Source organism: Canis lupus, chromosome 20, assembly GCF_048164855.1.
Source record: "Canis lupus baileyi chromosome 20, mCanLup2.hap1, whole genome shotgun sequence".
Taxonomy (NCBI): domain Eukaryota; kingdom Metazoa; phylum Chordata; class Mammalia; order Carnivora; family Canidae; genus Canis; species Canis lupus.
In genome coordinates this window covers 23996943-24012278 of record NC_132857.1, presented here as the reverse complement: position 1 = coordinate 24012278, position 15336 = coordinate 23996943, and the positions used below count along the sequence as shown (strand labels likewise).

The 15336-nt window shown below is 44.8% G+C and overlaps 1 pseudogene; it reads left to right on the top strand.

The window, feature by feature from the left end:
* Positions 1–1766: 1766 nt before the first annotated feature.
* On the top strand, positions 1767–2611 carry LOC140611596 (uncharacterized protein C2orf72-like; annotated as a pseudogene).
* The last annotated feature ends 12725 nt before the right edge of the window (positions 2612–15336 follow it).

The window sequence follows — 15336 nt, the reverse complement described above, 5'->3', positions numbered from 1 at the left end:
AATCTCTTTCCTTAAATTTAGTTTATACTATTTAGGTAATTACTTAAAATAACAATAAGGTAAGAGAGAATTACCTAACATTGAAAAGGTATCTCTACCCCAGTATTTTAAAAGACTAGTAATTTGAACACTTTTTCACAGTATTTCTGTTCTTTTTTTTTAACTGTAGTTCATGGCATCATAAGTTTTATAGAAGCTAAATATATCAAGCCTTTGGCCAGCTTTCTCACCCACACACTACCTAGAATTTTTTTCTGATTTTCAATGATTCAAGTAATAGTATTCTATCATTTCCAATTGGGAGTAATTTTAGACTTTGGTGTTTCGAGAGGGCATAATTTATTGTGTTTGATATTCAGTTGGATATTTGTTTAAATTTTACACTAAAATCACATATTTGTACCTGTTTTATTCCTTCCTCTTAGGGAATATTTAGCCATGATTTAATTTTTTTTTTCTTTACTCACATATTTCAAGATTTTCTCAGGTGTTTTAAGATTTGAGGAGCAGAGATCCCTGGGTGGCGCAGCGATTTGGCGCCTGCCTTTGGTCCAGGGTGCAATCCCGGAGACCCGGGATCGAATCCCACGTTGGGCTCCCAGTGCATGGAGCCTACTTCTCCCTCTGCCTGTGTCTCTGCCTCTCTGTGTGTGTGTGTGTGTGTGACTATTATAAATAAACAAAAATAAAAAAAAAAGATTTGAGGTTCAAAGAACAAAATGAGAAGAAAATAAATACTTTTGACTCCCAGTGACATGGAAATGTTACAGAGTGGCTCCCCAAGGAAGGTCAGCCATGGCATGTACTGAGCCCAGTGGTCCAGACCTGCCTCACAGAGCTACCACCATGCTTACAGGTTAGTTTCAAATCCAAGGATCCGTTTTTCTGGGGGTGATTTGGAGGATTAGATAAGAGGGGAAACTTTCAACTACAATTTTGTAAAATACTCAAGGAAATTAAGAAAGAAAATTATCCATGAGTATCCAAGTTGTGTTCACTCCCTGTATGTTTTGCTCTTTTACTTTCACTTTATTTTTCACCATGCATAGACTATGGTGCCGTCCAGATACTTATAGATTGGGGAGGAGGGACTGGTATTTTTTAAATTGAAAACCATGTACGTATTAACCTTTAGGGACCTGTCACCTCTTTGCTGCACTGAGGATTTACATGCTGATCTCCTGAAGTGAGACTCTATTAGATTCCACAAATCTCATGAGTCTGATTTCTGTGTTTCCCAGTTTTCTGCTGAGTGGTTCATGCCAGAATAAAGGTAGTAGAAAACAAGAAGGAAACAAAACAAAACAAAAATCAAAATTATCCACTTAGGAATATTATTTGGAGAGAACAAAGAGCATTAATTAATTTGCCAGTCTCTTAAGATGATGATGGCCGTATGATACTAGGGAAGAGTCTTAGCGAACTGTAATTTCTAGAAAAAGTGAACATAGTTTAATAATTTCTTTATTTTTACAACATAGTCTGAGATTAAACACTTATGTCTTATTTTGAATGCATTATGAGTATATTTAACTCTTGAAATAAATTTGTATATATAATATATAAGTAATATATATATATATGTTTTATACATAGATGTGTATATGGGAAAGTGCCATAATTAATTTAGCAGAATCAGAATAAAGGTGTAATCTCATCACCGTCTATTTTCTGAAAAGGTATATGTGTTTCAGATCAGGGTGATATCTTTCCCCACCAGCTGCTATGCGGTCCCCTTCTCAGTAACCTGGGTAGTTCGTGATTAAATGCTTGCTCTAGGCGGCGAGCAGGCAGCGGAGCCGGGAGCTGGAGGCGTGGCCGCTCGGCCGAACCGCCCGTCCAGGCGCTGCGGGCGGCCGCGGGCAGGTGCTGCTGGAGGGCGGGCTGGGGAGCGCGAGCAGAGCCGCCGCTGCTGCGGGACGTCGCCGGGCCCTGTTCCCGCCCGAGCAAGCCGCGGCAAGCCGGGGGCGCAGGGGGCGCAGGGGGCGCAGGGGGCGCGCCGTCCGCTCCCGCTCGTCCTCCTGCTGTGCGGCGCGTCCTCGCTGACCGCCCGGGAGCCGCGGCGCCGCCTGCGGGAGAGGCTGCGGGACGTGCGCGGCCGCCGGGGGCGCGGGCTGGTCGGGGCGCTGGGGGCCGAGGCCGGCGGAGGACGCGGCGGCGCCCGGCTCGCGGCCCCTGGAGGCGCTGCTGCGCGCGGTGTTCGGCCGCCAGGCGGGTCCCCGTGCAGGCGGCCGCCTACTGCCCCGGCCACCCGGCCTCCAGCCTGGCCGTCCCCGGGCCGCCTGCGGGGCGCTGCAAGCCGCCGGCCCGCGCGACCAGCAGCGGGACCCTGGGCGAGACCAGGCCTCCCCGCACTGCTGGCGTGCTTTTCCTGGGGTCCCTGGAGCTCGGGGAAGGATCCAGATGCCACCTTCCCCAGTGACCCAGCTCAGGATCACCTCCAGGGTCCTGGGGAGGAGCTGTCACTGACAGCCATATGTCCCAGCGGAGACTGTGGGACCCCGGGAAGGGGTCGAGAGCCTGTGATGGACTTGTCCATACTCCTGCTGAGCCCGCTGGAGCCCCCAGATGAAGGCTGGGCTCCCGGGCCACCCGCACTCTAACCTGCACACTGGGGACTGGCTCTTGCTCACCGAGCTCCCTTGCCTCTATGTTGGCCTCGGAATGGTGGTCACTACACTAAGGCCCCACCTGTCAGAGGCTGCTGCACTGAACAGCTGGGGAAACTTGTTTTCCTGGAACCTGCCCCCCGCCTCATATTTGCTCACTTTCTGATCACAGTGAGGTTATTTGGTCTTTCTGGACCTCGGTCTTTCTACAGCATTGGGACAGATGGCTGTCTACTTGGAGGCTTTGTGGTGCTGTGGCAGCCCATGGTGTGTTGGCATGAGCATCCATCATGTCAAGTGCAGCTGGAAAGAACTCTGGATCAGCTGTCATCAGATCAGGAATGGGTGGGGAGCTTAGACCTGTCATTGAACCTTTGGGGCTTCTGTTTCTTAAACACTCCAGGGACTATGAGCCCAGGGGCTCTCAACCCAGGGCCAGACTGCCGCTCCAGGTAGCACTGGAAGCTTGTGTATGCATGTGTGAGTTTGAAAGTGTAAGTGTGTGTGTGTGTGTGTGTGTGTGTGTTGGGAGGAGGGTTACTGTGACTGTGAGGTGCCCCTGGAACTTAGTGAGCTTCTCACAACGTACAGGACAGACTCCAACAGCAAAGACTTATTCCACCCTAATTGCCCATCAAGGCACCTTTGAGAAACTCTGGATGAGCCCATCTAGTCTCTCTGAAATTCTAGGAAGTCCCCCTCCCCCACCCCAGCAGAGAGGGTTGGGCTTCCTGAGATCTTGGCTGCCAGAGGAAGCTGGAATAAAGACTGCACTGCTGCCCTGGGGACCTATTGGGTCAAAGCCAAGACATCCACATGCTCTGCCTGACCACAAATGTTGGAGAGGATGCGGAGAAAAGGGAACCCTCTTACACTGTTGGTGGGAATGTGGACTGGTGCAGCCACTCTGGAAACTGTGTGGAGGTTCCTCAAAGAGTGAAAAATAGACCTGCCCTATGACCCAGCAATTGCACTGCTGGGGACTTACCCCAAATACAGATGCAATGAAACGCCGGGACACCTGCACCCCGATGTTTCTAGCAGCAATGTCCACAATAGCCAAACTGTGGAAGGAGCCTCGGTGTCCAACGAAAGATGAGTGGATAAAGAAGATGTGGTTTATGTATACAATGGAATATTCCTCAGCCATTAGAAATGACAAATACCCACCATTTGCTTCAACGTGGATGGAACTGGAGGGTATTATGCTGAGTGAAGTAAGTCAGTCGGAGAAGGACAAACATTATATGGTCTCATTCATTTGGGGAATATAAATAAAAGTGAAAGGGAATAGAAGGGAAGGGAGAAGAAATGGGTAGGAAATATCAGAAAGGGAGACAGAACATAAAGACCCCTAACTCTGGGAAAGAACTAGGGGTGGTGGAGGGGGAGGAGGGTGGGGAGTGGGGGTGAATGGGTGATGGGCACTGAGGGGGTCACTTGACGGGACAAGCACTGGGTGTTATTCTGTATGTTGGCAAATTGAACACCAATAAAAATAAATTTATTATTAAAAAAATAAGAATGTAGGACTTAATCTCAGGCCCTCGTCCAAGGTCAAAGCAGACCCAACCCAGAAGTGCCAAGTTCCTGAATCCTTTTTTTCTCTGTTTATGAGTCAGACAGGGTCGATGATATTCCCTGAAAAACCAGAAAAGCCATCTGTTCACTCATAGAATGAACTCTGCATTACCTCCCTTGCCTTCCTCTCCTGCCCCTGGAGAAATGCGGTCTTTGGAATGGCAAGAGCAGCTCTTGATTTTCCCTGGTAGGAAGCACTGTCTAAAGGAAGTAGCTAGATTCATTCATTCATGCATGATTTGCTCAGTGGACATGCAGTTGGGCTACTATATGCCCAGGATTCCACAAGGTGCTGCATACCTTTCAGTAGTTACGTTGGCTTTCATCTCTGATACCAGAATGTGGAATTGGAAACCTGTGGCTGAGGGCCTGTGTGATATCAAGGAGGGTCCCTACTGGCTCCGTGCTTCAATTTATTCTTCATAATATGCAGCCTGGTTCTATCCTTTCTCTGCCTGGTGGGGATAGTGTGAAGGCAGGCAGGGTGACATCTTATTTGGGGTTGGTTAGTAGCAGGTGTCATTTTAATAATGCAAGGCTGTCTTACCAATAGGTAGACCTGGCTGACCTCCTACGATGAATGAACTTAAACAATTACCACTGATTTTGTTTTAAAATGGGGAGACTGGTATTTTTGAAGCTGCTATATTTTTCTATTCCTCTGTTAATTTCTTTGTAATCATTGGGTTGGATTCTTATTATTTGGTGGGGAAGGGAGCTTTTATTAAGGTAGGAAATTATATAAGGCAGAAGTCACAAGGCACAGTCTCTGCTGTGTTTAAAATCCTTTTGTATTTGTTGCCAATATTTGAAGCTTGAGAGATTGCATGTTAAAAAAGCTGGTTTTCTGGGTGGAGGATGGGGCATGCCATTAAGTCTGGTTTGCTGTAATCCTCCTGCCCTGGAACGCTCCTCCCACCCATCTAATCCACCCCACCACTGTACTTCACTCATCTATGCCACCTGCCTGGTCCTGGTGGACATTTGAGTTTACAAACCTGTGGCATAAAGGGTGGTATACATATTTTTCATTACTTTCAGTTTCTCTGGTGACTAGTCGAAGAGAGAAGGTCTTTACTGAGATTTGTGTTCTGCTTCCCAACTGGGAAACATGGGACTGACATACTTTGGGACCCAGGTTGGCTTTTTCGACACGTGGCGAAGATAAGCATGAATTTTAGGAATAATCTAGTTGGTATTTTTTAGCAGACAGAAGAGTTAGGTGCTGGAAGGGATGACCTTGGTGGTAGGTCTCTTCCCCAAGGACTCTCAGAAGGCATGAAGATTGGGGTGGGCCAGGCAAGTGCCTCCAGTCAAGTCACAGTCAGGGCTGGTGCATATTAATCCTTCTAACATGGCAGTAGTTGTGCTGCTTCTGACTTGGATCAATAATTCCTGTATGTAATAAAACCGAACAGTACATCATTGCTGTCAAATAAAAAAAAAATGCTTGTTATAAAATGAAACAAAGGAATGTGTGCCCAGTATAATATGAATATTTTTATGTCTAAAAATGTTCTGAATATAAAAATATTGGGTATTCGGTACATTTCCATATCCCTTCATTATAAAACGAGTAAGTCCATCAGATCTGAATTTAGTAATGAACTTTACATCATGTTACTCTACCATCAAATATCATTCACTCTGCTGTCTTTTGAAATGAGATATAATACTGAAAATACAGGTGCTCCCGGGAAGGACTCTGTCCTAGGATGGTAAAAGTCTTCCAAACAAGTTTGTCAAGAGCAACACTATTTCAGTATTCAGTATCAATTAATATTGCTAATTTTTAAATCTCTCCCATCATATTCCCCAAATCCATAATTGCCAGATTCTGTGAAAGCATCAATTCTTATGTTCAATACTGAACAATACCAAAGCAGATTCTAAGAATTTTTAAATAACAGTCACAATATTACTACATTCAAAAAGATGTATAAAGCATGTACTTTAGAACATCCACTTTGCTAAAAGGAAAAAAAAAATCCAGTTTTGCATTCTGTCTATATATCATAAGTGAGTGTTACTCATAAAGGATTTGAACTCCCTCAGCATATGTGTCCACTTCCGCCATTAAAGTGAATTCAGGTGCCGGGCATGACTGTCCCCAGACAGGCTTTTTTGAAATAACTGATGGCTGTGGTCTTATTGCCCCATTGAACTATATCTGGATACACTCTTGTTGCTTTGACAAGAGTTTCATACAACTCCACAGTCTGTAGAACACGTGGGATGTATCTCATAGTTTCTTTTATTAATGTAAACTATTTTCACTTTCTCCAGTGACAAATTGCTCCAAATTAGGTTTTTTACACCTATTATGACTGAACTGATGAGAAATTCATCTGTAGACCACAGCTGTGTATTGCAAGCATTATAAACCCTTGTGGCAAGGAGGTGATTGTTACATTGCCAAGATCAAGCAGAAGAGAATTGTTTATTTTGGAGGGAGGCAGAAATCTTCGTTTTCAAATTTTTCAAAATTTAAAAGATTATTTGTTAAGATCCAAAATGGCCATTTTAAGAGCTATCTAACAGCAACTTGTTTTAATATATTATGAGAGAGTGAAAATTTGTGCAGAGCCACTACATTCAAAAAGAAAAAGAAAATCTACTATTTTATTACTATTTAAGTATCCATTGAATGTTAGAAATATGGCAAGCATTGTATGTGGCAGAAGCAATATCTGGTGAACATACCATTTACATGACATGGAGAAGATAGATCTCTGTGAGAGGACAGGAATGTGATCCATGCATGCACTGAGTCCATATTTCCTAAGTGTATTTACACACACGTTTGTAATTATTCTCACCTGGTATACTTAATACTGTCTGGTGATTTGCCATGGATGACAACTGCCCTCCCTTAAAATCTACCAAAGGGACATAATGGCCTGACTTTTGAAAAGTTGCTGACAAGGAACAAAAACATATTTAAAAATTCAGTACTAACAGCAAATAGGAGCTTTATAGTAACACTTGGAAAACACTGAGAAATCACAAATAAATTCCAGAAAATTGAAAGAAACTTATGCTCTACTTTTCTTGGGCCATTAATGCATGAGAACGGAATAGATTTGAATACTCTTCACTTTAAAAAAGAACATGACTGGTTACTATTGATAAGTATTGTCATAAAATATAGGGTAAAATCAATGCCTAACTTTCAGAAATTGCAGACACCTCCAAATTTTCACATGTCAAGAATACCATTATCCACAATGTCTAAAGTATAGTACAATAAAAAAACCAATGTCCATGAAATTATCGTCACAATGCAACAATGTTGTGTTCACTGAATAAATATTCACTATAACAAGATTTCAAAAAAAAAGACTTCATTCTTTAATTTTTGGTATAGGCATGTGACTGTCAGTTTGCTATTGTATTCCTATGTGAAATAGAAGATTTATAGTAAAATATATTTGACATTTCCCTTAGTCATAGTCAATGATAATTTTAATCAAGATTGCGACAATAAACAATTATTTACCTTTGTCAACATAAATATGCAAAGAATACTAATTCTCATAATGTTCATGTTTCTTTTATCTTTTTAAAGATTTTATGTATTTATTTATGACAGAGAGAGAGAGACAGACAGACAGACAGACAGACAGAAAGACAGAGAGGCAGAGAGGCAGAGGGAGAAGCAGGTTCCATGCAGGGAGCTGGACGTGGGACTCGATCCTGGGTCTCCAGGATCACACCCTGGTGGTGCTAAACCACTGGGCCACCGGGGCTGCTCTGTTTGTTCTATCTTATTTGAACATTGGACAGCATTTGATATGAAATGTGTCACACTCATTTTCTTTCATTTTATTTGAAAATTTAAAAACTCTTTATTAAATTGGTCATAGAATTTCTCAATGCAACAACAATTTATTGAATCTATCTCATAACTTGAAATTATTTTTTCATAAATTAGTACACCCAAAATTTTTAAGATCCATCTTAATGTACTACAAAACATGGAAAACAATTATTGGATCATTAACCTTGTAACAGACATAATAATGATTTAGTAAAATGTGTAGGTTTTTTCTTTCACTAAATGACCATTTCAAAAGGAATATTTTCAAAGAAAATTATTAGTTTAAAAATTAGTCTAATGATTTTGGTCAAAATATAACACAGACAGGAAAATGAGACTTCTAAATTAAAAGAACAATTTTGTCGAGATAACTTTTTTTAGACCAGAATATGAAATTGTTTTTTAGATTGTGATTCCAAATCATGAAGAATCAGACCAAAGAAAGTGAAATAAATTCTTCAAGAATGTCAGACCTGCTTCAGATCTTTTTAGAATAAAATGGATATAAACAAACCAACAAAACACCATATTCTTTAAAGACAGTTGCACAGGCTTTCTTTATAAATAAGAAGAAAGAAGAAACCATTTCCTACATATGTTCCAAATAGTACATAGTACCAAATGCTCAGTAAGTATTCCTTGAATAACAAACCAGCACAAGTACCACCTGTTAAAAATAAGCATCTAAGATAAAAAATAAATTTCAATTAGTTACGTTGAAAAAAATTTTAGAGGGCGCCTTGTGGTGGTTCTCTATAAGAGGTATGCGTGATTAGACCTCAGTGACAAAAGGAAAACGTTCTAGGCTAGAAAAGTTTCAAATAAGGCAAAAATTTTCCCCTCTTAAAGATGTATAAATCAAATTCTTAGGATATTTTTAAATCATACTAATAGGAAAGCCTTGGACAAGTTATTGAAATGTATCAAAATTCATGTTTTTCTGCCAACTGAATATTTATTAACACTTATATAACAGTTATGAAGATGTATTCATATGAGCATATGCAAATGAAAACCACTTGAGATCAATAACTATAGTATAAAAAGTTTATGAACATGGACTTTAGCTGACATAATTTTCTTTTTTTCTGATATAATTTTCGATTGGAAATGATCTCATAAAAATCAAAGATGTGACATTGCATACACTGTGATGTTGAAGTCTGAGCTGACTGGGGAGTTTCTTCCTGCCTGTTGCTGAGCCTGCAAGTGAGCTCGCTCAGGGATGACACAGCTGTCTGCATGTGCCTACTGTTTTATCTCAAAACTTGTAGTGACAGGTGTGTCTTGTCACACTCTCTGGTGACCATTACAGGCCTGCCTTGTTTATCATTTCAAGATGAGCTCCGATGTGTGTGACCCTGACAGTACAGAATATAATCAAATGCCTTTGAACCGAGGAAGAGGAATTTATTGCTTGTTAACACATTTTACAGTTTATAGGGTCATTAGCCCCTTAGCTTCCGAGATTTTTTTTCAAGCTTGGCTTTGAATCTATAAATTCAACGGATTTCTATCACAGAATTGACAAGAAATGTGATATTTAGTGTAGCCTTTTATAAAATCCTTACCTCATATATAACGTATAACAATAAAAAAGAGTTAATAAGATGCTTTTCCTTTTCTTATCCATCTCAGAGGGGAATAATATAGCAAAGTTGTGTAACAAACAGTGAATTTTCTATATTGGAGTAGAAGATGTCTTAAACGTCATTAGTTTTATTTTTTATAAATTTATTTTTTATTGGTGTTCAATTTGCCAACATATAGAATAACACCCGGTGCTCATCCCGTCAAGTGTCCCCCTCAGTGCCCGCCACCCAGTCACCCCCACCCCCTGCCCACCCCCCTTCCACCACCCCTAGTTCGTTTCCCAGAGTTAGGAGTCTTTATGTTCTGTCTCCCTTTCTGATACTTCCCACTCATTTTTCTCCTTTCCCCTTTATTCCCTGTCACTATTTTTTATATTCCCCAAATGAATGAGACCATATAATGTTTGTCCTTCTCCGCTTGACTTACTTCACTCAGCATAATACCCTCCGGTTCCATCCACGTCGAAGCAAATGGTGGGTATTTGTCGTTTCTAATGGCTGAGGAATATTCCATTTACCCCAAAGATACAGATGCAATGAAACGCGGGGACACCTGCACCCCGATGTTTCTAGCAGCAGTGTCCACAGTAGCCAAACTGTGGAAGGAGCCTCGGTGCATGGAAAGATGAGTGGATAAAGAAGATGTGGTTTATGTAGAAAACGTCATCGATTTTTTTTTTCAATTTTTATTTATTTATGATAGTCACAGAGAGAGAGAGAGAGAGAGGCAGAGACACAGGCAGAGGGAGAAGCAGGCTCCATGCACCGGGAGCCCGACGTGGGATTCGATCCCGTGTCTCCAGGATCGCGCCCTGGGCCAAAGGCAGGCGCCAAACCGCTGCGCCACCCAGGGATCCCAACGTCATCGATCTTAAATAACTGCACGACAGGGGCCGGGAGGGAGGCGAGGCCGAGCGGGGGAGGCGGGCCGCGGGGCCGCGGGGAGGCCGGGGCGGCGAGCAGGACGCGGCGCCCGGGAAGGAGAGAAGGCGGCTTCTGCGCGGGGCGGGGGCGCGCCCGGCCCGGGGACCGCGATGCCCAGCTCCAGCCGCGTGCAGCCGCAGCAGGCGGGGACCGAAGCCGCCCCCGCGGCCCGAGCCCTGGGCCCCGGCCGCCTGCTGGGGGGCGGCGCTGCCGGGGGCGCCGGCCTGGCCGCTGCGGGCGGCCTCCGCCAGCAGAGGGGCCTGGGGACGGAGACGGAGCGCCCCCGGCAGGCGCCGCGCGGGACCCCCGGCCGAGCCCGGCGTCCCCCTCTCCCCGCGCTCGTCGTGCTCCGGACGGGCGTGGAGCCGCTGCAACCCGCTGCGAGGCCGAGGAGGAGGAGCAAGCGGAGGGGCGGGGGAGGAAGGGCGCACGGTGGTGGAGACGGCCGTGGAGTGGCGCCCGGGCAGCCGCAGGTCGGCCGCCTCTTCGGCCGGGAGCTCCGGGGCGGCCGCGCCCGGGGCCTGGGGGGCTTCCAAGGCCGGGCCCCGAGCGGCAGGCGGCGCCTTCTAGAGGACCCGGGCCGCCGAGCCCCAGCCCGGCCGGCAGCCGGGACCCGCGGCACAGCACCTCCCCCTGGACGGGCAGCCGCCGCGAGTGGCCTGGGCCGGGCGGCTGGGTCTGGCTGCGAGGTCTCTGGGGAACGAGACTCATGGAAGAAAGCAACAGCAGCCGAGAGAAGTGCCTGGAAGTGCTTTACGGAAACGACCACATACCTGCTGCTTCTCAGGCTTGTGCATGTCGACCCGGGGGTGACGAGCTCCAGGGTGTGCTGCTCCACCGGGTAACGTCACAGCTCTTCCTAGACACCCCAGGGTCCAAAGCAGCGAAACAAACTTCAAAACTCTTTCTTCAGTGGAAGACTTCTGGAAGTTCACCGAAGGTGCCTCATGGGATGGGCTGTACTGGAAGACACGGCCCCGCAACAGGACCGAAGCCGACAACCGACGTTTTGTCTCTATGAGAACCTCCTGTTAGGCTTCCACGGATCCGGCAACTCAGAGTCAGAAATGGATCCTGCTCTATCCCCCCGGACTGAAGAGATGAGATTAAAGAGTGCTATGATGTCTACTCTGTCACAAAAAGGTGACTTTTTGTCACCTCCACAAAAGCACTCCTACATCCGCAAGACCAGGCGCGAGCAAACTGTTTCTACGGAGCTTCGGGATTCTCCCACCTGGAGGCGCTGCCGGATGACAGCGAGGAATTGCAGCGCTTTGAGGCTGTGTCTGCCAAGGGCCAAGAGGCCCTGGTGTCCAGGGCTTCCCTGAGGCCACAATCGAGGATTTCCACAGCACGTTCGTGGGCCTGATGGAGCGGGTGGAGAAGCAGACCTCTGTAGCTGACCTGCTGGCCTCCTTCCACGGCCACAGCACCTCGGACTACCTGGTGGTGTACCTGCGGCTGCTCACCTCCGGCTCCCTGCAGTGCCAGAGCAAGTTCTTCAGCACTTCCTGGAGGGCGGGCGGACAGTCCAGGAGTTCTGTCAGCAGGAGGTGGAGCCCATGTGCAAGGAGAGCGACCACATTCACTCCACCGCACTGGCCCAGGCCCTGAGCGTCTCCGTCCAGGTGGAGCACATGGACCGCGCGAGGGCGGCACCACCAACCCGCACACCTTCCCCGAGGGCTCTGAGCCCAAGGTGTACCTTCTCTGCCGGCCTGGGCACTACCATATCCTCTACAAACAGGGCTGGCCCCGGCCTCCCGCTGCCCTGTCTGCCCTCCCCTCTGCCAGGCGCTAGACATGTGCAGAAGTTTTTTGTGGTTATAAATGGTCATATTTCACTCCCTCCTCCACCTTCCCCCCCACGCAACCTTCCACATTTTATTAAAGGAGATGCTGGTGGTGAAAATAAAGTAGTGAAGTGTCAGTAGTGAAGACCGGGCTCCTTTTGGTCTAAGAAACAGAACTGCGGAAGTGTCCGTGCCCTGTAGCCATGTGCCCTGGCTTCTCCATCCCTTCATTCATTCATCCTCTAAACTCTTAACCAAGGAGAAGATGCTTTAAGTGAGTCTTCAGTGCTTATAGTTAAGACCATGCAGACCATGGCCAAAGTGACCTTTGGTTTCTCAGATTTTCTCTACTTTTTACTGCCTTCAGCTTCTGCATACGTATTTTTCAAAAGACTAAATTGTTGACTATATGGCCAACAAGAAAGTAGCTACAGGGCCTCTGGAGATTTCTTTGAAGATTCCTGGATCCTGTTTTCCTAGATCCAGTGACATCGTTCACTAGGTTGTTATCGGGTACTATTCTGGAACAGAAATTCTCATTTTACTAGCGTTTATGAATACATTTTTGTTCAGAGTACAGGTATTTAAAGTGTATACTAAACTTGTGAGCCAGTTTCCTGTCTGGTTTAAAACCTGGCGTCTCAAATGTGTGTTTATGATTTTGAATATGTATTGTCCATTGTGCAGATCTGTGGGGGTTTTGGTGTCCTTTTGTAACCATACTTAAAACATCTTGTGTATGAAGGGAAGCTAGTCAATACTTTTAGAAATACTGTAACTATTATAAAGAAATAAGAGTGTGCAGCCCAGGTGGCTCAGCGGTTTAGCACCGCCTTCAGCCCAGGGTGTGTTCCTGGAGACCCGGGATTGAGGCCCATGTCCAGCTCCCTGCATGGAGCCTGCTTCTCCCTCTGCCTATGTCTCTGCCTCTCTCTTTCTCTCTGTGTCTCTCATGAATAAATAAATAAAATCTTAAAACAATAAATAACTGCATTACAATTTCAAATGCATTCTATAAACTCCTATCAATACATCATAAGCTTATCTATAAAAATACTATAGTAAATGAATTAAAGAAACAAAACATTATTTTTAAACACTATGGAAATTTCACTTGTTTACTTTCAAAAAAATTATTTATTTATTAATGACAGAGACACACACACCGAGAGAGAGAGAGAGAGAGAGAGAGAGAGAAGCAGAGACAGAGGCAGGCAGAGAAGCAGGCTCCATGTAGGGAGCCTGACGAGGACCTCGATCCCGGGTCTCCAGGATTACACCCTAGGCTGAAGGCAGCGCTAAACCACTGAGCCACCTGGGCTGCCCACTTGTTCACTTTTTATTTATTAATAGTTTTTCTAGAATATGGAGAAACTTAAATTTAAAACAATTGCTATTTGGCAAAAGTGTATATATTTTAACTTAATATTTGGGATTTAAATTAATAATTGATTACAAGATAAATTTTGTTTGTTTTTAAAGATTTTATTTATATATTCATGAGAGAAACAAAGAAGAGAGGCAGAGACACAGGCAGAGGGAAAAGCAGGCTCTCTGGGGGGAGTCCTATCAGGACTTGATCCCAGGACTCTGGAGTCACTCCCTGAGCCAAAGGCAGGTGTTCAAACACTGAGCTATGAGTTGCCCCAGAAGATAAAAATTTTTAAGCAAAATGATTGAAAATATTCCTGAATTCTAACAAAAAGAAAGAAGGAAAATAAGTTATAGTGATTCGATACCTTTAAATGGAATTGAAATCAATTGGAATTAAATTATGTGATACATATTTCTTAATCATAACAATGGACTCCTGTACTAGACAGGAGGTAGTTTATCTTATATTTAGTAAGAAGGAAAACCACATTAGTTCTACCACAGTGAGAAGATATTCATTAAAATAGCTATTTAACACTAAAAAGCCACTTCAAGAGTATGCTGACCCTCTCCCATTCAATTATCATCTTCCATTAGAACACAGGATGAACCTCAAAGATGCAAAATAGGATAAAGTCTATGTACCTGGCAAGTTTCTTAGTTATAAACGACAGAAACCAACTCTGCCTAACTGGAGTCATTGGGATCATTGAAAAGATATCAGGTAACTCACGAATTTATTGACTTGTTGGCAACTCAGCTAAGAAACAGAGGGAGGCTGGGTCAGGGAGAACACAAGCACAGCCAGATGCTGCCCCCGATGCAGCCGCCTCCAGGTCATCTCCACTGAGTCCTTCACCGGTTTCCTCAAACAAGAGCCATCACCTTCCACGTGAAAACTCTCCCACTAAAATCATGCTGTGGGACTCCAACAGCAGTTCTTCTTAGTCCATGAGTCTGAGTTCAGCCTCATATTAGTCCTAATAATTCAGCAGCTGCTGAATTTCATTGTGTTGAGCGGGTCTTCTCCTCAGACTCCAAACTATTTACACTTTCCCCCTGCTGTTTGGGATGCCCCTGTACCCAGGATACCCTCTTCTTCAATGTGTCCCTTGGTGTAACCCCACTTCACAACCCTTCTGCTGAGGGGATTCCATCTACTTTCACAGCTAAGACTCTCTCTCTCTCTTGCCTCCAAGTCTCTAACTCCACCAGCCTCTGAATTCCAGATCCTCACTGCTCTTTCCTTTCTGTCCACTTCAGCATTCACATTCAACATGTTTCGAGGTCAATTTATCATGTTGCTCGATCTTTCTTTTTTCCTTTCTTCTTCCGTGCACTTTCTCTGTAGGCAAGTCCAGCTTCTGCACCCCCCAAGACCTACCTAAACATGAGGCATTTTCAGTTTCTCCATCTCTTTCACCTTACAGGTTCAGATGGTGGCTACAGGGGTTAATTATTATTGTCTCTTCCCTCATTATTCCAGTAGCAGAACTACCCCTGTGCTGTTTCTTTTTTAAATTTTTTTTTTATTTATTCATGATAGCCAGAGAGAGAGAGAGAGAGAGAGAGAGAGAGAGGCAGAGACATAGGCAGAGGGAGAAGCAGGCTCCATGCACTGGGAGCCCGACGTGGGACTCGAT